This window comes from Podarcis cretensis (genome assembly GCF_951804945.1).
Source record: "Podarcis cretensis genome assembly, chromosome: 8".
In the NCBI taxonomy this organism is placed as follows: Eukaryota; Metazoa; Chordata; class Lepidosauria; order Squamata; family Lacertidae; genus Podarcis; species Podarcis cretensis.
This window is the reverse complement of record NC_137177.1, coordinates 87,286,891-87,311,428: the sequence shown is the minus strand read 5'-3', so window position 1 is coordinate 87,311,428 and position 24,538 is coordinate 87,286,891. Positions and strand designations below refer to the sequence as shown.

Genomic DNA, 24,538 nt, shown 5'->3' with positions numbered 1-24,538 from the left:
TATTATCATCATCATCTAGGTTTCTCTTCCTTCTCCAAGCTAAAGTAAGAACATAAGAAGAGCCTGCTGGATCAGGCCCAAGGGAGCCCATCAAGTTCAGCATCCTCTTCTCACAAACAGATGCTCCAAAGCTGCGTTCTTCCTTCCTGGGGCTTCCAGCAACTGCTATTCAGAAGCATTGCTGCCTCAAACTGTGGAGGCAGAGCATAGCCATCCTGGCTAGTAGCCATCGGTGGCCGTCTCCTCCATAAATCTGTCTAATCCTCTTTTAAAGCCATCTAAGTTGGTGGCTGGAACGCACTTGGAGCTGTGGGTTAAACCACAGATCCTAGGGCTTGCTGATCAGAAGGTCGGCGGTTCGAATCCCCGCGACGGGGTGAGCTCCTGTTGCTCGGTCCCAGCTCCTGCCCACCTAGCAGTTTGGAAGCACCTCAAAGTGCAAGTAGATAAATACTCCAGGGGGAAGGTAAATGGCATTTCCGTGTGCTGCTCTGGTTCGCCAGAAGTGGCTTAGTCATGCTGGCCACATGACCCGGAAGCTGTACGCCGGCTCCCTCGGCCAATCAAGCGAGAAGAGCGCCGCAGCCCCAGAGTCGGCCATGACTGGACCTAAGGGTCAGGGGTACCTTTACCTTTAAGTTGGTGGCTTCCATTGTCTCCAGTGGGAGGGAGTTCCACAGTTTAACTCTGTGTTGTATGAAGAAGGTCTTCCTTTCATCTGAATCTGAAACCGATGTCCGTCAGTTCTAGCGTTAAGAGAGAGGGAGAAAAACCTGCTCTCTATCCACTTTCTAGGCATAATTTTATATACTTCTATCTTGTCACCTCTCACTTGCCTTTTCTATAAATGAAAAAGTCCCAAACGCTGAAACCTTGCCCCCGAAGGGACTTGTTCCATCTCCTTGATCATTTCAGTTGAAACAAAATGACTCTGAAATATGGTGACAGACTGAGAAAGAAGGGGAAGCAACATTTGAGGAGCTTGGGGAATTTGCTCTGATGGCTGATGAGTATCAGATCCAAAATGTTGTCAGAACAATGGAATGGGGAGGAAACTGAGTTGAGGGTGTGAAGTTTGGGAGGGGAAAGGGGAATATGCCTTAATAAAACACAGCACATCCTTCTGCAATGTCCCTCCTTTCGGCTGGCAGCCAGTCCTTACGTGGACACCAGGAAGCCCATTTCGTCCTCCTAAATCCTGATCTAAACCTCTTGCTTGGCTAAGGGGGCTGGCCCCAGTTGCTATTGATAGTTATAAGAATTTTCTATAACGACATCAGATATTGATTTTAGTGTAGTGCAAAATTTTTTTAATTTTAATCTTAATCTCAACTTTTCTTATGAATGGCTAATATTTGTCCCTGTGAGTTGTGAACTGTGTTATACTACTTGTGGCTTGTACGAGTCCGCTGTTTTATTTGATTTGTTTTGTTGTGTTGTGTTTCATGATGGACGTAAAGCCGAATAAACATTTTGATTGATACGGATTTTCATTCTAAAGTTGCTCTCACCTGCTTTGTCTTCAGTTTGGTTTGTCTCCAGTTTGGATTCCATTCTGTCTCTGACATGTACCCGTGCAACACTGTAAGACAAGTCTTCTGGATCAGGCCAAAGGGGGACCATCTAGTCCAGCGTTCTGTTCTCACAGTGGCCAACCAGATGCCCTAATATAGGGTTGCCATTCATCCGAGAATTCCCAAACATTACTAGGGTTTCAAAGGCAGAAATGACGTCCAGGGTTTGTCCTGGATCTTCAGCAAGTAAACTGGGGGTTTTGGGGGGGGGTTGTAAAAGAAACTCAGCAGCTTTTGGGTTTTCCAGAAAGAAAGAAAGAAAGAAAGAAAGAAAGAAAGAAAGAAAGAAAGAAAGAAAGAAAGAAAGGAAGGAAGGAAGGAAGGAAAGAAGGAAGGAAGGAAGGAAGGAAGGAAGGAAGGAAGGAAGGAAGGAAGGAAGGAAGGTGTCTGGATTTTTACTTCTTGAAATATGGCAACCCTACCGAATCGAAAACCCAGGATTCGAACACAAGAGCGTTCTCCCTTCCTGCTGTTTCCAGTAGCTGGAAGCATTGCTGCCTCGGATCATGGAGGCAGAACAGAACCATCATGGCTAGCAGCCATCAAACACCCCTCTCCTCCATGAATTTGTCATGAACTGGCAGGAAAACAGGGAGGAGCAAGCTGGTCCATGGTCAGAGTCTAAGCAAGCAGAACACACTACAAAGGATCAGAACACCCTTGTGGTCAGGTTTGGCTTAGGCAGGTGATCTGATAAGAAGCAGAGGAGTGCAGAGTTGGTGTGTGGATGTTGTTCCAGGCCAGCATTAGGGGTTTTTTGAGCTGGAGCTGCTGGAACAACACCCCAGCCATAGCTGACTCCTCTCAACTCCCTTCTCTCCAGAGGTCTCCTTGAGAGAAGGGTCTTACTCCCAAGGAGACTTCGCTCCAGAGGAGTCCTTTCCTGTATATGGGCTGGATTTCCATCTGGCCTTTAAGCCACCGTCTCTTCCTCTGGCTTGGGACCTGTTTGGTCAGAGGCTGAACTTGTTGGGAACAACTGGGGAATATCAATTCATTCCGATGTGTGAGGAAACTGCAAAAGAAAAACCAGTTTGACTGCCTGGCTTCAAAAAGGACACGGGGCTGGACTCACTCTCTAGCCAAAAACACCCTAGCGGCGTTTAAAACAGCAGGAAATATAGGTTGTCAGGTCTTTAAATCTTCCAGTATTAAGTGCTTACAATTGTGTTCTCTGGCCTCTACCCTTCTTGGAGTGAATAGACCACAACCTTAAGTAAGTTTAAATGCTTTACTTATAGTAATCAGAGGTCTCACGCATTGTTCGATGGCACAGCAGAAACAACGCAGGTAAGGTATCCTTGGTTACGAAATGCAGAAGTTGGTCTCAAACACGCAGTCTGAGTCTAGAGCCCTAGCCTCAGATGTCTACTCAGTTGCAGGATTCAAAGAGGAGAGAGAGAGAAAGGAATATGAAGCAAACCTTACTTTCTCCTTCCGTGAAGGTGAGAGGGCATGATCTAGCCGTGCCTTCTCTAGAAATTCACATCTCTGTGATCCTTAACTCCTTCATTTACTAAGTAGCATAGGTTTTCATTGTTAGATTCAACTGTAATATCTCCTGCATAACTCACCCTGCATGTGGAGAGTCCTTCGTTGGCTGTGTCACAGGATCCCTGATGGGGCTTTGTAGAAAGACAGGGCCTCCTGATCATGAGGCCTCCCCTGGCTGGGGCATTGCAGAGTTTGAGCTAAAAACAGGCATAGGCAAACTCAGCCCTCCAGATGTTTTGGGACTACAACTCCCATCACATCTAACAGGACCAGTGGTCAGGGATGATGGGAGTTGTAGTCCCAAAACATCTGGAGGGCCGAGTTTGCCTATGCCTGAGCTAAAACATTTCAGTGTCCTAAATAGACACTGAAATGGGTTCTATCTCGGATAAGAAAGATGTGAAGGAACAATAAAGATGGTGTCTTTGAGCATGTACAATGAGGGGCTGCTAACATTTTTGGACCACCACCCCCCCAGTAGTGGATGCACCCACCCTCTCGCTCAGCTGAATATGTGTGTAGGGGGTGGGAGTTATTTCTGCCTGCTTACTCATCAAATAACTGGGGTGATGATGTTGGAATGGACTCCCTCGGAAGGGAGGTGTTTAAGCAGAGGCCGACTGGCCATCTGTCGGGGATGCTTCAGCTGTGGTTCCTGTGTTGCAGGGGGTTGGACTAGATGACCCTTGAGGTCCCTTCCGACTCTACAATTCTATGAGTCTTCTTGCATCCCTTCATTGTGAGAAGTGCTCATCCCCTCCTACTCTGCCACAATCCTTCTCTCTTGCCTGTCTCCCTCCTCTCTTGCAATGCACATTTGAGCAAGAGCATTGAGGAGACAGGGACCTTCAAGTTAGAGCAGCAGAGTCCTTCAAGTTAGCCTCAGGTAGATGAAAGCCATCCCTCTGGCTCCCTCTGGTCTTTCTCCACAGTCTAAGCGGAACTCTGCTGTGGGAATGTGCTTTAGTTAGAGCCCTGCAAAAGTGCCCTGTAATTATGATCCGGTAAAACAAATCTACTACTCACCAACACCTGTGTGGAGCCTGGATCTATTAGCCAAGGTTCAATAGACAATGCAGGAGGGGGCTGGGCTCCCCCTGTAAGTACTTCAAGCTTTATGAACTGGAGAAGTTCATTTCTGAACACTCCCAACCCCCCCCCTTTGGCGCCATCTCTAATTGCTAACCTCTCCCCCCCCCCCTCGCAATCACAGATGTCTTTCAGTTACAAGCAATAAGGGAACCGCCTGGCATGAAACTTGTGTCTGGAGATGGTTGCAAACTTATTCAGTGCATATTTGGGCTGCATGTAGTAATTACCACAACACATATTTTATTGTAACATAATAGATATATTCACTGCACCCAAAATGACAGCGTGTATTAATTATACACAAGCAGACCTCGAAAATGGGTTTGTTTACTCTGATGTTCAATTCAGCAGATTTTTTTTGCAGCTTGTTAAACTTAATCAAAAGCAATCAACGTATGCACACATATATTATAACAAATTAATTTCCAAACCAAAAGAGAAACTATTGGGTTGCTCGGATGGAAAAAAGACACGGGCGGAAAGTCTGAGGCAGACCGCGAGGCAGAGGCAGGCGTCGGGCACAGATTTCTCTGCTGCGCTTTGGGATTGGAATTAGCCAGGCAGCAGGGGCTGCTCTGAGCTCCGGTGAGTTTCTGCATCAGGAGGGAAGATGATGGAGGTGCAGCCATGGCAGCACAGAGACTTCATTCCATTTCAGGCTGTCGCCAGAAGAGATCCTGAACCAGCCACTGTGGATGGAGTTTCTGCATGGGGCTTGAATGTGCATTCTTCCTTTGGAAGAAAAAATAGAATTGTGGATCTCGAATGGATACCAAGAGCTATCTAGTCCAACCACCCATAAAACAAAGGAATCACAGATAAAGAATCCCTGGAATGTGGCCCCTCAACTTGTGCTTCAATCGCTACAAGGATTGAATTCCTCCATCCGAGGGAGCCTCTGTTCCACTGTCAAAGTGCTCTTACCATCAGAACGTTCTTACTTGTCGTTGGAATCCATTGGTGTGGGTCCCCCACTCTGGAGCAGCAGTAAACAAGTTTGCTCCATCCTCCTTGTGACAACCCTTCAGATGTTTTGAGACAACTATCATATCCCATAAGGGACGTGGGTGGCGCTGTGGGTTAAACAACAGAGCCTAGGGCTTGCCGATCAGAAGGTTGGTGGTTCGAATCCCCATGACGGGGTGAGCTCCCATTGCTCGGTCCCTGCTCCTGCCAACCTAGCAGTTTGAAAGCACGTCAAAGTGCAAGTAGATAAATAGGTACTGCTCCGGCAGGAAGGTAAACGGTGTTTCCGTGCGCTGCTCTGGTTCACCAGAAGCGGCTTAGTCATGCTGGCCACGTGACCCGGAAGCTGTACGCTGGCTCCCTCGGCCAGTAAAACAAAATGAGCGCCGCAACCCCAGAGTCAGTCATGACTGGACCTAATGGTCTGGGGTCCCTTTACCTTTTATCATATCCCATGGACTGCAAGAAGATCAAACCTCTCCATTCTGAAGGAAATCAGCCCTGAGTGCTCACTGGAAGGACAGATCCTGAAGCTGAGGCTCCAATACTTTGGCAACCTCATGAGAAGAGAAGACTCCCTGGAAAAGACCCTGATGTTGGGAAAGATGGAGGGCACAAGGAGAAGGGGACGACAGAGGACGAGATGGTTGGACAGTGTTCTTGAAACTACCAACATGAGTTTGACCAAACTGCGGGGGGCAGTGAAAGACAGGAGTGCCTGGCGTGCTCTGGTTCATGGGGTCACAAAGAGTCGGACATGACTAAATGACTAAACAACAACAATCCTGTCACCTCTCGATCTTCTCTTCTCCAAGCTAAGCATAACCAACTCCCTCCATTGCCCTTCCTCACAAGGCTTGGCTTCCAAGCCCTCGATCATCTTGGTTGTCATCCTCTGCACACCTTCCAGCTTGTCAATATCCTTCTTGAGTATGTTCATTCGCCCAAACCAGCAAGCTGCACAGCACTTGTGTATGGAATTGCCAGGTTCCTCCTCCCACCCTCCATTGGCTGGTGGCGTCCTTGGAGTGTACCCAGGAGCCAATAGGGTGGCCCAATGCACCCCACTGCTGCTCAGCATTTCTTGTCCCTGGAATTGCTTCCTGCACCCATCTCTTCCTGGCCTGGTGTGACTTTGGTCACATCAACACCATAAAAGCACTCTTATTCCACTTTAACAATCATGAGTTCTCCCAAAGAATAATGGGAATTGTCGTTTGTTACAGGTGATGCCTAGATGGCCATTTAGATATCTGAGCCATAGTTGGAGCTTCACAGTTTGCTGAACAGATTATTTTTGTTTTGTGTTGCACACTCTTCCAATTGGGCTCCCTTTAGTTTTCCCACAATAAACCCACAAACCCTCTCAGCTGCCTGAAACTCCTGGGCTCTTCAAATATCGCTGGGTTGAGTCTTTCTGTTAAATCCTACAAACAGAGTAAATCCCAGCTCTCGCCCATGTTTTCATTTTCCTTCAGAGAGCTTTGAGTGTTTAATAAACTCTTAATTAAAAGCCAGACATCTTGTGTATTTCTGTCTGTTGGGTATGGGGGCTAAAAAAAAAGCGGTGCCCCCGACCCACAATAGGAATCTTCAAAACGGTACCCACACTGCCCAGCTCTCCCTACCCCCTCCAGTCGACACACTGAGCATTAGGAATGCAAAGTTATATTTACATGATTCTATTGACATTTTGAGGCTGAAATCCTCCATGCTGCTAATAATTCATTGCTAAATTAAATTATGAATGTTTGGGAGGTGGTAATTTCTTTTGTTCTGTGAACAGATTGCTTTATATATCTGCCTATATTACCAAGTTATTAATTTAATGATTTCATAATAGCTGCTCATTCCTTTGAGTAATATCGCGGAGAGAGGGGAGCCCTCCCTCCACAGCTCTGCCAGGCAAGCTGTCCCTACTGGGACTGAAGGGTTTAGGAATAAAGATATTCTTTCCAGCACAGTGTTAAGCCCTGCAAGACAAAGCAGGTAATGTGCTAAGCCACCCCTCGATCCCTCTCCTGCGAGGAGCCCCCACTAGAGATGCTGGCACTGAAAGACCCACCAAGAGAAAAAGAGCCAGGATAGGAGAACAGAATCACAGAGCTGGCTGGGTCCTGGGAAACCATCTAGTCCAGCCCCCTAATCTGCCCCACTAGTGAGCACAGAATCCTAGAATCCTGCAGTTGGAAGATGCCCCAAGGTCATCTAGCCCAACCCATGCTAGGTTTTTTTTTTTTTTAAAGGGCTTTAAAAACCCTATTTTAACATGGGCCAGGAGATGTGCACCAGCAAAGTGCCTAAGTGCAGTGTGGGTATCTGTTCCTTTGTGAGTTGCATTTAAAGCCCTAAAGAACTTGGGAGCAGGATATCTAAGGGACTTCTTTGCCCAATCTACCCCTGCCCGGCAATTGTGCTCCTCTGTTGGGGAATTTGCTGAGAGTACCGTATGCCCCAGAGGTGCGCTCAGCCTGTGCTAGAAACTGGGCTTTTAGTGTTGCACCCCCAGCCCCCTGGAATTAGTTCCAAGCTGAAATCAGACTGGTGTCTAGCATCATGATGTTTAGGCAGTGATTGAAGACGTTTTTGTTTTGGAAGGCCTTCCTTAGGGTGTTACCTGGTCGTTTATGGACGATCAACTGCATCTCTGAAGGATCTACTACTCCCTTCCCATCAAAAAGCCTTTATGCTCGTGAGATTAAATGCAGTGACCAAAGGTAGATTCTCACGTACCCTATATCAAAGCCCGTCTGTGTGCCTGCAACCAAGAAATACCTGATTCAATGGACCACATTCTCTTAGATTGCTCGCTACACAGTAGACCTCGCCAACTGATGCTGAGCAAAATGTTGGACCTCTGGTCTATAACTCCGAGAAGAAGTCAAATAAGGTTTCTCCTGGCAGATCACTGCTTTAGTAGCTTCCTTTTTAGCCACAATTTTACCCGAAAGGGTTCCCAACGAACCATCCTTTTGGGGAACAGACAGGCAATGCAGAATACCTAAGTGCACACGATCACAGCATGAGCTTACTACCCTCGACAGCTTCACCCTTGTCCTTTTAATTATCCCAGGGACTTGAAATGTTAATTTATACTGTGATGCCAATAAAGGTATTTGATTTGATTTGAAAACTGCATCTCTGATGAAATGGTTATGTTGTTTTTAAGAGATGGTTTTTATTGTTTTAGAGTTTGCAGAATTGCTTTTACTCAACTTGGAGCTTGTGTTTATTCTGTTTCATCTTGTACACCCTCTTCTGTGGATTTCTCCTGTGATGCGGTCTGTGAATCTGTATACTACTACTACTACTACTAATCATAAAAATACAGTGGTGCCCTGCAAGACGAACACCTCGCAAGACGGAAAACCCGCTAGACGAAAGGGTTTTCCGATTTGGAGGCGCTTCGCAAAACGAATTTCCCTATGGGCTTGCTTTGCAAGACGAAAATGTCTTGCGAGTTCCTGCGGGTTTTTCCCCCTCCCCCCCCTTTTCCTCAGGCGCTAAGCCGCTTATCAGCTGATCCACTGATAAGCTGCTTAACAGCTGATCGCTAAAAGCCACTAATCCGCTAATAGCGCTAATCCGCTAAGCTGTCAATGGGCTTGCTTCGCAAGACGAAAAAACCGCTATACGAAGAGCCTCACGGAATGGATTAATTTCATCTTGCAAGGCACCACTGTAAATTTAAAAAGAACTTCCTTTATTGCCATTACTTAATAATCCAAAAGTGTAGTAGCAGGTCATTACCTCATGCTACATACAAAGCAAACAATCATTCAATAACAGGAAAAAGAAATGGAGAAGCACTGATGTAAATCAAGGCACCCGTATTTCTTGAGTTGGTGTGAATGGTGAATGTTGCGCATCAAAGACTGAAGCAGTGGAAATAAAGTCCCACCACAATCTAGATCTTCCAATCCTCTGGAAACACATAGTTTGTGTTTGGGACTTTGGCTATTGTCTTTTCCCTAAAGTTACAATACCACAAAGATGATGATGATGATGATAGATGCATTATTATACAAATTATTATCACCAGTCTTTATTACGGTCCAGAGACCCAACAAAGCATCACAAAGCAATACACAATTCATACAGCCTACCTCCAGGTTAAACAAGCATTTTGTTCAGAATATAGGGATCATTGGTTCTTGCAACCACCAATAAAGACTTTGCCACTGCTAATGTTCTAGCGTTTGTCCGGTCTTCCAATAGGAACCTGACATAGTGAGCCTCTGATTTTCCCGGGAAAGGTACCAGCAAGGGTAGCATCAGTTCAGCTCTGGCTTGCTCATATTTTGCACAGTGCAGCAAAATATGTTTTATGGAATCGATGTCTTGAGCACACGAGCAAAGTCTGTCCTGGTAGGGAACTCCTCTCAACCTGCCATCCAACACCGCAGAAGGAAAGACGTTTAGCCTGGCTTTGGTGAAAAGCCTTCGATAGTTTGGTACTGTCAGGTTTTTAATGTAAGATGTTAACTTAAAGACATGCCCATCTTGTACTCCTACTGCCAGCGGACTACAGACTGCATGTGATTGAGATCGCAAGTCAAAAGGCTTCTCGGCCTTTTGGCTCAGATCAAGTCAAGTGTAATTATTATACATATAACATCATATGCATACCATATAATGTAGATTTCCTAAAGTAGCCCACACATGTCTGCATACAAATGCTTAGGTAGACCAATCTCGATCAACCTCAAGCTGCGTGCATGAGCCCATTTTCAAAGCTTGTCTCCTCCCTCCCTACTATTCATTCTGCTTATGAGCTTCTACTGGCCTGCAGGAGACATTTCTTGGCACATTTGTGTGCACCAGCCCAGAGTCTGAGACACCAGATGTTCCTCACGCATGCCAGAGCTTCCCACTCAATGATGTCAAAGTCACTTAAGTCACATTTACAAACATCCTCATATGGAAGCTTTGAGCCATCTTTGGGGACTGTGTCATTGTAAATCAAGGCCTGTGGTGCGTATCAATCTTTCATTCTGTGGTGCTCAATACACTGAGAAGAAGAACTAACCTTCTGGGCAAAGCCATGGGACAGCCCTTCAGATCACCTCTCAGACTTCTCTTCTCCAGGCTAAACATCCCCGACTCCCTAAACCAGGCTTCCTCAAACTCGGTCCTCCAGATGTTTTTGGCCTACAACTCCCATGATCCTTAGCTAGCAGGACCAGTGGTCAGGGATGATGGGAACTGTAGTCTCAAAACATCTGGAGGGCCAAGTTTGAGGAAGCCTAACTGAAATCATTCCTCGTAAGGCTTGGTTTCAACTTTCTGGTCACAGTACTCCAGGTGGGGACTGACCAAGGCAGAACAGAGTAGAACAACTGTTGATGCAGCCTAGAATTGCATGGAGAGGTGTTTTGTTTGTTTTTTGCTGATGGATCGCCCTGTGATAATCCATCTGTTAATAATCTATTGGGTATTGGGAGAGAAGGCTGTTGTATTGAGGGGGTTCTAGATTGTGGTGGCGCTGTGGGTTAAACAAACCGAGCCTAGGACTTGCTAATCAGAAGGTTGGCGGTTCGAATCCCCGCAACAGGGTGAGCTCCCGTTGCTTGGTCCCTGCTCCTGCCAACCTAGAAGTTCAAAAGCACATCAAAGTGCAAGTAGATAAATAGGTACCGCTCTGGCGGGAAGGTAAACGGCGTTTCCATGCGCTGCTCTGGTTCACCAGAAGCGGCTTAGTCATGCTGGCCACATGACCCCGAAGCTGTATGCCAGCTCCCTTGGCCAGTAAAGCAAGATGAGTGCTGCAACCCCAGAGTCGGTCACGACTGGACCTAACGGTCTGGGGTCCCTTTACCTTTTATGCAAAGGTGAGATGTGACGAGGAGGAAGACGGAGCCATTTGCAAACTCTGCAACAGATCCGCCCTATTTCCCCTGGCCTCACCAAATGAGATGTGCTGGATACGCAGCAGAGCAAATGCAGGTAGCACCAGCATTAGAATATTTGCAACACTTGAAATAATGTGTTTAGGCACTGGATGAATTTGTTCCAAGCAAAGGTCCATCATTCATGTCAAAGGCAGTTAGCGCATTGCACAGCCGGAATATCTATTTCCCATTAGTTTCCCAACCCCAAACTAAACACGTGTCACTGTTTTGCCATCTTTTTTGGGGGGGAAATCTACTCTGACAGCTTGCTTAACCTTCTCACTCCAGATTCTCAAAATCCCAGCTGTGAGCAGCTGCAGAGAAGGAGGCAATGCACACAGCCCCCTCTGATTAAACTGAGGGCTTGGGTTGAAACAGCAGGGCTGATAAGGATAGTGGAATGGTCCATGTCTAGCGGGAAGTGAGGGCGGGATGGGGAGGGACAGCTCCTAAATCAGAGCATCCTTCTTTCCCACCCTGCCTTGATCTACTTCTCAGCAGACCCTTGAAAAGGGGCTCCGTCCTCCTCCTCCATTGCCATACCAATAGCAGCACACAGCAGAGCAAGCCAGCGGAGCAATTGGCAGCAGCAATGTGGTTTTGTTTGGCAAACAATTTGTGGCACAATTTGCAAAGGATTAGGGTGTTCCTGCTGCTTTTGCACCATAAGGTGAGAACTTTCTCTGCCCCCCCCCCCACCAGGTGTGCACTGGAGAAACAAACGGTTGTTGGTTATCATAGTTTTAAGCATGATATATGCACATCTGTACTCAAAATGGCATAAACTGTGGCAGATGGATGAAATTATTTTCTCCCTGTGGTGATCCTGAGAGAGATATTTGCTCTGGAGGAAACATTTCCATTGACACCAGTTGTGTGGAACTGGCAATCATTCCACCAAGAGCAGTCATCTGAACCCCCTGGGATTACTACAGCCCCTTTGCATTATGTCATACAGGAACCCAAACTTTGGCATTGGAGGGTGAGACACGCCACACCACAATCTCCAAGGAGTGAGGGAATCCAGGGGTTCCAGGGGTTTATCTAGGTTTGGTTGCCTTGCAATGAAGGTCAGCAGAGACTCTGGTGTCTTTAGGATATATGGTTTTATTTACACACCCATAGGACATGAACATAGGATGGTGGAGCTCACGGCATTAATACCCCAGCAGATTTCGCTTCTCCATTAGTCACAGCTTTGGATCCAGCACAGAGCAAGCAGGTCTGTGTGTATCCAACTTCCAGCCTGCTTACAGTACAGCCCAGCCCACAACCCTCTGGCTTTCCTTCTCCAGCTAGGTGAGCGAGGCAGGAAAGGCCCATCCATTCATTCAATGAACCAGAGCAGCTCCTTTGGTTATGCTAGTCATGACACGACTAGTGAGCCAAAGCCATTGCCTAGGCAAAGGAGCTGGTTTGGCACGTTTGCTCTCATACCTTCTGTCCCCACAGAAACGGGAACCCAAGAATTTGAAGGGACTCACCTGAAACACACAGCGATATTCTTCCATTATTCAGCAGCCAGTGGTGAAAAGTTTGGAAGTACCGTTCCAATGATGCAACCTTAAAGAATGCATAGAGTCCAAATATGCAGGCTGCTGTGTCAAGGTACTATCATTGCTGTTTTTTTTTGTTTTGTTTTTAAATAATATTTATTACTTTTCCAACAATTTAAACACTACAAAAAAAGGAACAATACAATACAATACAAAAACACTACATAACACTAACACATTAAACTAACAAAACAAAACAAAAACAGTTTAAAACACATCAGATAATTTCAGTATCTTATCTTTCATTCCCTTATTTCCGCGACCTCCTCACACCTCCCTTTTTGTATTCCACTTCTGTTAATTGTTTCAGCAATTCCTTTCCATCTTCCTCTGTTTTCTATCCTATAATTATCTTAGCACATTCTAACCTTATTTTTCCTTTAATACTCTATTAATCTATTTATACTTAATTCATTATAACATTTCTACTAAAGCCATATAACTTCATTCCAACATTTTTCTAACATTCATTAATTTTACAGTATTTCCGTAAATAATCTTTAAACTTTTTCCAGTCTTCTTCCACCGACTCTTCTCCCTGGTCTCGGACTCTGCCAGTCATTTCCGCCAGTTCCATATAGTCCATCAACTTCATCTGCCATTCTTCCCGGGTGGGTAAATCTTGTGTCTTCCAATACTTCGCAATGAGTACTCTTGCTGCTGTTGTTGCATACATGAAAAATGTTCTATCCTTCTTTGGCAGGTACTATCATTACTGTTAGGCACACCCCAATCTCTGAGCCTGGCCCAGCACAGGCAAAAGTGCTGCCTCTATGCTTCTCCCATATCCCTGCACCACTGCCTGCAGCAGGATAAGACCAAAGGCCCATCTGATCCAAACTTCCATTTCAGATTGTGGCTAAGCAGATGGGAATGGCACAAGTATGGCACAAGCCAGTTCTGGGATGATGAGGGAGAAAACTTCTCTCTATCTACTTTCTCTACGCCATGCACAACTTTGTACTCCTCTGTCATGTCCTCTCTTACACATGTCTTTCCTCCACTGTTCTTTTTTTTTATTTATTGCAACCTGTTGATTCTGGATTTCACCCCAAATCCCTTCATGTCTTGGGGAGTCCATGATTCTGAGGCCAGGAGATCAGCAGCAATTCATCCCAAAATACAGTATTTTTCGCTCTATAAGACACACTTTTTCCCCCTCCAAAAATTAAGGGGAAATGTGTGTGCGTCTTATGGAGCGAATGCTGGCTCCATGGCTTCAGCGAAAGCAACGCGAAGCCTCTGGAGCGCAGAGGGGGCACTCCCGCTGCGCTCCAGAGGCTTCGGGCGGCTATCCCTGAAGCCAGGAGAGCGAGAGGGGTTGGTGTGCACCAATCCATCTCGCTCTCCTGGCTTTGCTTCGCTGGAGAGGCGCTGCTCAGCTTTTCACCTCTGTGCGAAACGGGAGGAGAAATGGAAGGGGCTCCTTTTTTATTCTTGTAACTTTTTTTTTTATTCTTGTAACTTTTTGAAACACCAATAAATATTATATATATATATAAAAAAGAGAAATGGAAGGGGCTCCGTTTCTCCTGCTGCTTCGCTGAAGGGGCACTACGCAGAGAGGGAGAGAATTTTTGTTCTTGTTCTCCCCCTCTAAAGGTAGGAGCGTCTTATGGTCGGGTGCATCCTATAGAGAAAAAAAAAAAATGGTAATAAACAGTTGGTGGGGATTTTTGGGGAGACTCCCCTATTCCACTCTTCATTTCAGGGTTGAAGTTGCATTGAGGGACAGCTCCTCTCCTCTCCACTGGCTGGGGCACATTATATCCAGTGACCAGCCCCCTGCCCTCATCAAAACCCGTTGGATGCCTCCTAGTGCCTGACTCTGGCTCAAGGCTGGGTTTTGTCAAGCCTCTTCCTCTCCTGCCTTCTCCCTTTTCTCCTGGACACAGAGGAGCTATTTACACAGGCAGCTTTAAAAAAAAGAAACAGCCTTTTGAGTTCTGCAGCAGGAGCAGGATCAACCTCTCTTCTCAGATTAATCACACTGCGTGGCATTCCATCTCCCCAATTTCCAGGGTTTCAGTGCTGACCCCTTGGTCAAAGGCAGCCCCTTGCCGTGCCTGGTGCTTGTTCTGGCACCATTCAGCCCAGCATGTGTTCAACTCTTCCAGCCAAATGACCTCCTAAGGGTTTGTGTGTTGTGTTCCCAGGAACTTTTGCCATCAGCGTGAACTTGAACTGCCCTCTCTGGGATACTTTTTGTGCAAAATGAGCTCATTCTTCAGTTCAAGGAGAGGCAAGGCAGATCCCACTTGCCTCATGACATTTGTCTGGCAAACCTTCCCTTGTTATGAGGGGGTTTTTTTGGGGGGGGGGCAGTCTTGATGATGCCCTGAGTGACTTCCAATTCTTGGGGTCCTGTGTCTCTGGGGGTAGAAGGTATGAGAGCAAGCTTGCCAAACCAGTCCCTTTCTCCAGACAATGGCTTTGGCTGACTAGTCAAGCACCATAGGAGTTGCTCTGTGCCACAGAATGAATGGGTAGGCCTCCTATCCCAACCTAACTGCTGGGTAAGAGAACAATTGCTAGAGAGGTATGTGAGAGCTGAGCTGGGAGGAGTGTGGGAACTGGATACACAGAGACCTGCTTGCTCTGTGCTGGATCCAAAGCTGTGTCTGATGGAGAAGCGAAATCTGCTGGGGTATTAATGCCGTGAGCCCCACCATCCTATGTTCATGTTCTATAGGTGTGTAAATAAAACCATATATCCTAAAGACGTCAGAGTCTCTGCTGACCTTCATTGCAAGGCAACCAAACCTAGATAAACCTAGAAATCAAACCCTAAGTCATGGGTAAGCAAACTGAGGCCTGGGGGCCGGATCTGGCCCAGTCCCCTTCTAAATCTGGCCCACGGACAGTCCGGGAATCAGCGTGTTTTTACATGAGTAGAATGCGTCCTTTTATTTAAAATGCATCTCTGGGTTATTTGTGGGGCATAGGAATTCATTTCCTCCCGCCCCCCCCATAAAGTCCAGCCCACTGAGCAGTTTTTCCCAACCTTGGGCCTCTAGCTGATTTTGGACTACAACTCCCATCATCCCTAGATAGCAAGACCAGTGGTCAGGGATGATGGGAATTGTAGTTAAAAAACAGCTGGAGGCCCAAGGTTGGGAAACACTGCACTGAGGGACAGTGGACCGGCCCCTTGCTGAAGTTTGCTGACCCCTGCCCTAAGTAAACACCTGGAATCCTGAGGTCTCTCACCACTCTGAGTTTGTGGCCACGTGCCACAATATTGCGGCACATGAAACATTCTTTTTGCTGCAATAGACTCATATGGCTACCCCAGTGGGAATCCTATTAGCTCCTATTTGCAGAGGTCATCAAAGCTTGCTCAAGAAGACTCTTTTGACTCCTAGACCTGCTGCTGCAGCTCCCCTCCTCCCCATCCGCCTCTGTCAAGCCCTTTTTGGACAAATAGGATGTTTTGGGGCTTAGTTCATGCCTGCAAAAGAGAGCTCTTGTGTGTGGCATTCCTAATGACCAGAGTGACTCTCAAATGCCTGGCTTTAGCAGACAGCTGCTAGAACAAGGGCTGTGTTTCAAAGCCAAGCCTGCAAACCTGCAGCTGCCTCGTACTAAGCCTCTCAAAGAAGCTCCTTTTTAGTTTATTTTTTAAAAAGTAGTCAATTGATATTTATTTAGTGCATCAAAACAGCTTTGTTGAATTGGAGTTCCATTCAACAAGCATTTAGAGATGGGGAATTTAGCATGCATGAGTCAGTGGGGGAGGGAATTAGGAGAAGCCTCACACAATCCAGGGTAATTACATTCCTCCTTCCTTGGAGGAATGACCTCTCAGTGAGTGAGTGAGTAATGCAAAAAAGAGAGGAAGAAGGAAAAGGAGAAAGGGGGTGATGAGAGTCTGAGGCTTTGAACTGCTGCGATCTGTATCTCAGATAGGTGGGATTTGCCTCTGGAGGGTCTGCATGGATCTTATAGGAACCTCAAAGGAGAAGCAGATCATAGAATTCACCAGCTGGCAGTGACTGAATTAAGGTGGGTCACCTCTGGCTTAACTGGTTGATTTTGGTTTGATTTTATATTTGTACAGTACGTTCACATCTTATGTGCAATTTAATTGCACGATATCAACCATAAGCAGCTGAAAGCAGACCAATAATAATAATAATAATAATAATAATAATTTATTATTTACACCCTGCCCATCTGGCTGGGTTTCCCCAGCCACTCTGGGTGGCTCCCAGCAGAATTAAAAGCACAATAACACATCAGATATTAAAAACTACCCTAAACAGGGCTGCCTTCAGGTGTCTCCTAAAAGTCAGATAGTTGTTTATTTCCTTGACATCTGATGGGAGGGCGCCACTACCGAGAAGGCCCTCTGCCTGGTTCCCTGTAACCTCACTTCTCGCAGTGAGGGAACCGCCAGAAGGCCCTTGGTGCTGGATCTCAGTGTCCGGGCAGAATTATGGGGGTGGAGACGCTCCTTCAGGTATACTGGACCGAAGCCATTTAGGGCTTTAAAGGTCAGCACCAACACTTTGAATTGTGCTCGGAAACTTGCTGGGAGCCAATGTAGGTCTTTCAAGATGTGGTCTTGTCGGCAGCTCCCAGTCTCCAGTCTAGCTGCCGCATTCTGGATTAGTTGTAGTTTCCGGGTCACCTTCAAAGGTATCTGCATGTAGAGCGCATTGGAGAAGTCCAAGCACAAGATAACTAGAGCATGCACCACTCTGGTGAGACAGTCTGCGAGCAAGTAGGGTCTCAGCCTGTGTACCAGATGGAGCTGGTAGACAACTGCCCTGGACACAGAATTAACCTGTGGCTCTATGGACAGCTGTGAGTCCAAAATGACTCCCAGGCTGTGCACCTGGTTCTTCAGGGGCACAGTTACCCCATTCAGGACCAGGGAGTCCCCCACATCTGCCCGCCCCCTGTCCCCCAAAAACAGTACAGTGGTACCTCGGGTTAAGAACTTAATTCATTCTGGAGGTCTGTTCTTAACCTGAAACACTTCTTAACCTGAGTTACCACTTTAGCTAATGGTGTCTCACACTGCCACCGCACGATTTCTGTTCTCATCCTGAAGCAAAGTTCTTAACCCAAGGTACTATTTCTGGGTTAGTGGAAGAAGAAGAAGAAGAAGAGTTTGGATTTGATATCCTGCTTTATCACTACCCAAAAGAGTCTCAAAGCGGCTAACAATCTCCTTTCCCTTCCTCCCCCACAACAAACACTCTGTGAGGTGAGTGGGGCTGAGAGACTTCAGAGAAATGTGACTAGCCCAAGGTCACCCAGCAGCTGCATGTGGAGGAGCGGGGAAGCGAACCCGGTTCACCAGATTACGAGTCCACCGCTCTTAACCACTACACCACACTGGCTCTCTAGTGCAGTCTGTAACCTGAAGCGCCTGTAACCTGAAGCACCTGTAACCCGAGGTACCACTGTACTTCTGTCTTGTCAGAATTCAGCCTCAGTCAGTTAGCCACCATCCATCCTCCAACTGCCTCCAAACACTCACACAGGACCTTCACCATCTTCACTGGTTCTGATTTAAAAGAGAGGTAGAGTTGAAATTGTACAAATTACCTGCACACAAGGTGAAGAAGACATGCTCCAAAAAGAGCTTTTGAGTCCTCCACCTTGCTGTATTGGGCAAGTCTCACTCAGTATGCTGGCTCTGGCATGCTCTCATGGGAACTTGTCCAGCCCTGGAGAGCATCCCGGAGCCCACACACTGAGTAGGGCTTGCCCAGTAAGCAGCCTGGAGGTGGTGGTACCAGCTTAAAGGTAAAGGTAAAGGTACCCCTGCCCGTACGGGCCAGTCTTGACAGACTCTGGGGTTGTGCGCCCATCTCACTTAAGAGGCCAGGGGCCAGCGCTGTCCGGAGACACTTCCGGGTCACGTGGCCAGCGTGACATCGCTGCTCTGGCGAGCCAGAGCCGCACACGGAAACGCCGTTTACCTTCCCGCTGGTAAGCGGTCCCTATTTATCTACTTGCACCCGGAGGTGCTTTCGAACTGCTAGGTTGGCAGGCGCTGGGACCGAGCAGCGGGAGCGCACCCCGCCACAGGGATTCGAACCGCCGACCTTTCGATCGGCAAGCCCTAGGCGCTGAGGCTTTAACCCACAGCGCCACCAGCTTAGTTGTGGCCAAAGAAGTTATGTGGATGAGGACAATGAGGTCATATGAGTGGGACCATGGGCAGGACTTTAGATAGGGAGGGCAGAACCAAGCTACTTGATTGATCAGTTGGTTAAATATTTTTATTTATTTACTTGATTTAGGGGGGCAGCTGTTCCTCCCTGGCTAGGCCCATGAATGGGAGCAAGGAAGTCATGTGGCAAGCAGGATGCAAGACCAAGAGCCCTCTCCCTTCCTGCAGCTTCCAGCAACTGGGATTAAGAAGCACTGCTGTCTCCAGCTGCAGAAGCGGAGCAAGAGCCATCATGGCTTGTGGCCACTGACAGATCTCCATGAATTTGTGTATGAAGTTGTTACATTTTAATAAATATACAGTGGTACCTTGGGTTAAGAACTTAATTCATTCTGGAGCTCCGTTCTTAACCTGAAACTGTTCTTAACCTGAGGTACCACTTTAGCTAATGGGGCCTCCTGCTGCTGCTGCACGATTTCTGTTCTCATCCTGAAGCAAAGTTCTTAACCCGAGGTACTATTTCTGGGTTAGCAGAGTCTGTAACCTGAAGCGTATGTAACCCAAGGTACCACTGTAACCTGTTCTGCCCTATTTTTGCGTCTTGGGGGTGGGGGTACTGGACTTCTCCCATGTCCCCCCTTCCTTTTATGAGTCAGCTTCCAGGGTTCAGGTCTTTAGGTTTCTGCACATTCCTTCTCCCCTTCTCCCCTTGCATATTTGTGATGCCTGCTTGTATAGACTAATAGCTTGCTCCAAAAAGGACCCCCCTTTCCATCCTTCACTCACAGCTCCATATTAATAGTACTAATCGCACTGAATCTCCATGTACTACCCTTGAAAGGTGATTTGTCTTGTTTTAAATTTTTAGGAGGGTTCCTAATGAGCTGGCATGTGCTGTGTCTATATGAAACTTTATTCCCTCTGCATTGTCAGCCCTGTGTAAGATTCAGGGCAGATGAAAGGAAGTTCTTTTTAGCCCAGTGCATAGTTAAACTTTGGAACTCGCTCCCACGGGAGGCAATGATCACCACCAACCTAAATAGCTTTGAAAGAGGGTGAGACAATGGAAGACACAAGATTTACCCACCCGGGAAGAATGGCAGATGAAGCTGATGGATTATATGGAATTGGCGGAAATGACTGGCAGAATCCGAGACCAGGGAGAAGAGTCGGTGGAAGAAGATTGGAAAAAAATTAAAGATTATTTACAGAAATATTGTAAAATTAATGAGCTTTAGGAAAATGGTGGAATGAAGTTATATGGCTTTGGCAGAAATGTTATAAGGAACTAGGTACAGAGAGATTGCTAATGTATTAAAGGGGGAAAAACAAGGTTAGAATCTGTTAAGATTAATTACAGGACAGAAAACAGAGGAAGATGGAAAGGAATTGCTGAAACAGTTAATTGAAGTGGAATACAAAAAGGGAGGCATGAGGAAGTCAATGAAACAAGTGAATGAAAGTTAAGATTTGAAAATATTGGAAGTGTTTTTAACTGTTTTTGTTTTGTTTTGTTAATTCAATGTTCTATGTAGTGTTTTTCTTTTTCTTTTTGTATTGTATTATATTGATTTGTTTAATTCTCTTTCTTTCTTTTTGTAATCTTTAAACTCTTAATAAATATTATTTAAAAAGAAAGAAAGAAAGAGGGTGAGACAAATTCACAGAGGGCTGTTGATGGCTACTAGTCAGCATGCCTATGCTCAACCCTCCACAGTTAGAGCCAGTTAAGATACCAGTTCTGGTAACCACGGGAGGAGAAAGGGACGACTGCTGCTGCTGCTGCTGCTGCTTGCGTGAGTGTTGGGAGGACCGCTCCCTCTCCTGCCAACTCCATCCGGCCTAGGGGGCGGGGCCTGCACTCGCACCCACAGCATAAGAGGCCTGAGCAGCTACCGGCAGCAATGGACAAAATGGTTTTAAATGTTTTAATCGCTTTTAATTTGCAGCACTTTAAATGGTGGTTGTTGTTTTTTATAATATTATATTATTTCATTATTTTATTTTTGCTTGGGGTGGGATAAGCACTGAGTCAGCACTATTGTTCCTTGTTTTGCTTTGTTTTGTTTTGTTCTGTTTTGTTTTATTATTATTATTATTCTGTTAAATTATTATATAGTTTGTATTTTGCCTTTTAAGGGGGAGGGTCATGGCTGCCTGGGAGTGGGCCTCAGCCCATAGATTGGGTGGGGCAGGTTCCACAGGGGGAGATGTATTGGGACACCCGATCTCAGTGATCACGGGCAGGAGGAGGAGTTATGCTAAGACCAGACCATGTCATTACCGAGGAGGCAGGTTTAGTCGTTGTTTGAGGACTATCCCTGCCTCCAGGTCTGGTCCTGACCGGAAGGATACAGTAATCAGCAAGGGAAACCCACATGACCTGAAAGTGTTGCTGTGCAATGCCAGGTCAATGATGAATAAAACCACTGCCATCCACGACCTGATTGTGGATGGAGGATTTGACCTGGCATGTGTGACAGAGACCTGGTTGGATGAGGCAGATGGGCCTGTCCTTGCCGCTGCTTGCCCACCAGGTTTCTCTTACGCACAGCAACCCAGGTCATGTGGGCGGGGAGGGGGGGTTGCAGTGATTTTTAGGAAGTCATTAGTCTGCACCAGGCGTCCTATTGGGAAGACCCAGTTTTCTGAGTGCATGTTCTGGAAGTTGGGCAATAGGGGCAGTACAGGATTCCTACTGGTGTACCGACCTCCCCGCTGCACCAAGGATTCCCTGCCCGAGCTGCTTCAGGTCGTGGCGGATATGCTCCTGGAGACACCTAGCTTGGTTGTCCTGGGGGATTTTAACATCCATGCCGACACGACCTTACAAGGGGCAGCTCGGGACTTCGTGGAAAGCATGGCCTCCATGGGGCTGTCCCTGAATAAGTCTGGCCCAACTCATAGCCACGGACATGCCTTAGACTTGGTGTTTACCTCTACGGATGTTGGTGATCTGACATTAACTAAAAGCGAAACAAAAGAAGTGCCATGGTCAGATCACTTCCTGGTGCAACTGGACTTCTCCGCAACCCTTCCCCTCTGCAGGGAGGTGGGACCGATTCGGATGGTCCGCCCCCGCCACTTAATGGATCCAATTGGCTTCCAGAGAGTGGTAGGGGATGCTTTATCCCAAGTTGATGGCCTTTCAGCTGATTCCCTGGTGGCACGCTGGAATGCGGAGTTAACCAGGGCTATTGACTGTCTGGCTCCGAAGCGCCCTCTCCGATTGCATGGAGCCCGGACAGCCCCGTGGTTCTCCCCGGAGCTGAGGGTGATGAAACAATCGTTGAGACGGCTAGAGCGCCGGTGGCGGAAAACTCATTCTGAATCAGACCGGACACGGGTTAGAGCTCAGCGTCGAGCCTACCAAGTGGCAATGGCGACGGCGAAGAGGGCCTTCTTCGCCGCCTCCATTGCATCTGCAGAAAACAGCAGCAGGAGACTTTTTCAGGTGGTTCGCAGTTTATCGGAACCACCTGTACCACCGGGGCCTGGTAGGGACCCCAAGATCTCCTGCAATGCTTTTGCAAAGTTTTTTGCAGATAAAATCGCTCAGATTCAGAAGGAAGTAGACTCCACAGTGGGAGCAGGGCCAGGGCGGGAGAGTGCTAGAGTTCTGTCTGGTCCTGTTATATGGGATCAATTCCAATCTGTTACCTCCGAGGATGTGGACAGGCTGCTTGGACGAGTGAAACCGACCACCTGTCTTCTTGATCCTTGCCCATCCTGGCTGATAAAAGCGAGCCGGGAAGGGCTGGGCGATGGGCTTTGCGGGGTGGTGAATGCTTCCCTCTGCGAGGGAGCCTTCCCAGACCCGCTGAAAGAGGCGGTCATTAAACCGCTTCTTAAAAAAACATCTTTAGACCCGGCCAATTTGGCCAACTATCGCCCAGTCTCAAATCTTCCATTCTTGTGCAAGGTGATTGAGCGGGTGGTTGCTGAACAACTCCAAGCACGCCTGGAGGAAACGGACCATTTGGATCCCTTCCAATCGGGATTCAGGCCTCACCATGGGACTGAAACTGCCTTGGTCGCGCTGGTTGATGATCTCCGGCGGGCTAGGGACAAAGGTGAGAGCTGTTTCCTAGTTCTGCTGGATCTCTCAGCGGCCTTTGACACCATCGACCATAACATCCTTCTGGACCGTCTAGAGGGGCTGGGAGCTGGGGGCACTGTTATACAGTGGTTTCGCTCCTTCCTCCTGGGCCGTGTTCAGAAAGTGGTGGTGGGGGATGAGTGTTCAGACCCTTGGGCCCTCACTTGTGGGGTACCTCAGGGTTCCGTCCTCTCCCCCTTGCTTTTTAACATCTATATGAAGCCGCTGGGAGAGATCATCAGGGGGTTTGGACTGGGTGTTCATCAGTATGCAGATGACACCCAGCTCTACCTCTCCTTTAAATCAGAACCAGTGAAGGCGGTGAAGGTCCTGTGTGAGTGCCTGGAGGCGGTTGGAGGTTGGATGGCGGCTAACAGATTGAGGTTGAATCCTGACAAGACAGAAGTACTGTTTTTGGGGGACAGGAGGCGGGCAGGTGTGGAGGATTCCCTGGTCCTGAATGGGGTAACTGTGCCCCTGAAGGACCAGGTGTGCAGCCTGGGAGTCATTTTGGACTCACAGCTGTCCATGGAGGCGCAGGTTAACTCTGTGTCCAGGGCAGCTGTCTACCAGCTCCACCTGGTACGCAGGCTAAGACCCTACCTTCCCGCGGACTGTCTCGCCAGAGTGGTGCATGCTCTGGTTATCTCACGCTTGGACTACTGCAACGCGCTCTACGTGGGGCTACCTTTGAAGGTGACCCGGAAACTGCAATTAATCCAGAATGCGGCAGCTAGACTGGTGACTGGGAGTGGCCGCCGGGACCACATAACACCGGTTCTGAGAGATCTGCACTGGCTCCCAGTACGTTTCCGAGCACGATTCAAAGTGTTGGTGCTGACCTTTAAAGCCCTAAACGGCCTCGGTCCTGTATACCTGAAGGAGCATCTCCACCCCCATCGTTCAGCCCGGACACTGAGATCCAGCGCCGAGGGCCTTCTGGCGGTTCCCTCATTGCGAGAAGTGAGGCTACAGGGAACCAGGCAGAGGGCCTTCTCGGTAGTGGCGCCCGACCTGTGGAACGCCCTCCCATCAGATGTCAAAGAGATAAAGAATTACCTGACATTCAGAAGACATCTTAAGGCAGCCCTGTTCAGGGAAGTTTTTAATATGTAATGCTGTATTGTTTTTAACACTGATTGGGAGCCGCCCAGAGTGGCTGGGGAAACTCAGCCAGATGGGCGGGGTATAAATAATAAATTATTATTATTATTATTATTATTATTATTATTGCGCTTAGATCCTGCTTGCTGTTTTCCCTTTGGGACATCCAGGGTTGTAAAGACTGCGGAGAGAATAATTGGGTGCACTCTTCCCACCTTGGATCAAATCTATGCTTCCAGGTGCCATAAGAAAGCTGCAGAGATAGCGCAGGACAGTGCGCACCCCAGAAATGATCTCTTTCAGCTTCTGCCTTCTGGAAGAAGGTTATTGTTGTTGTTTAGCCGTGTCCGACTCTTCATGACCCATGGACCAGAGCACGCCAGGCACTTCTGTCTTCCACTGCCTCCTGCAGTTTAGTCAAACTCATGCTGGTAGCTTCGAGAACACTGTCCAACCGTCTCGTTCTCTGTCGCCCCCTCTCCTTGTGCCCTCCATCTTTCCCAACATCAGGGTCTTTTCCAGGGAGTCTTCTCTTCTCATGAGGTGGCCAAAGTATTGGAGCCTCTGGAAGAAGGTACAGGGTTATAAAGACTAGGACTAGCCGCCTGAGAAACATTTTCTATTCACATGCA

The 24,538-nt window shown here is 47.5% G+C and overlaps 1 protein-coding gene across 1 annotated transcript in view; it reads left to right on the top strand.

Annotated features, from left to right (window-relative positions):
- Nucleotides 1-24,538, top strand: part of GFRA2 (GDNF family receptor alpha 2) — a 432,056-nt gene that overhangs the window by 123,556 nt on the left and 283,962 nt on the right. The window lies entirely within an intron of this gene.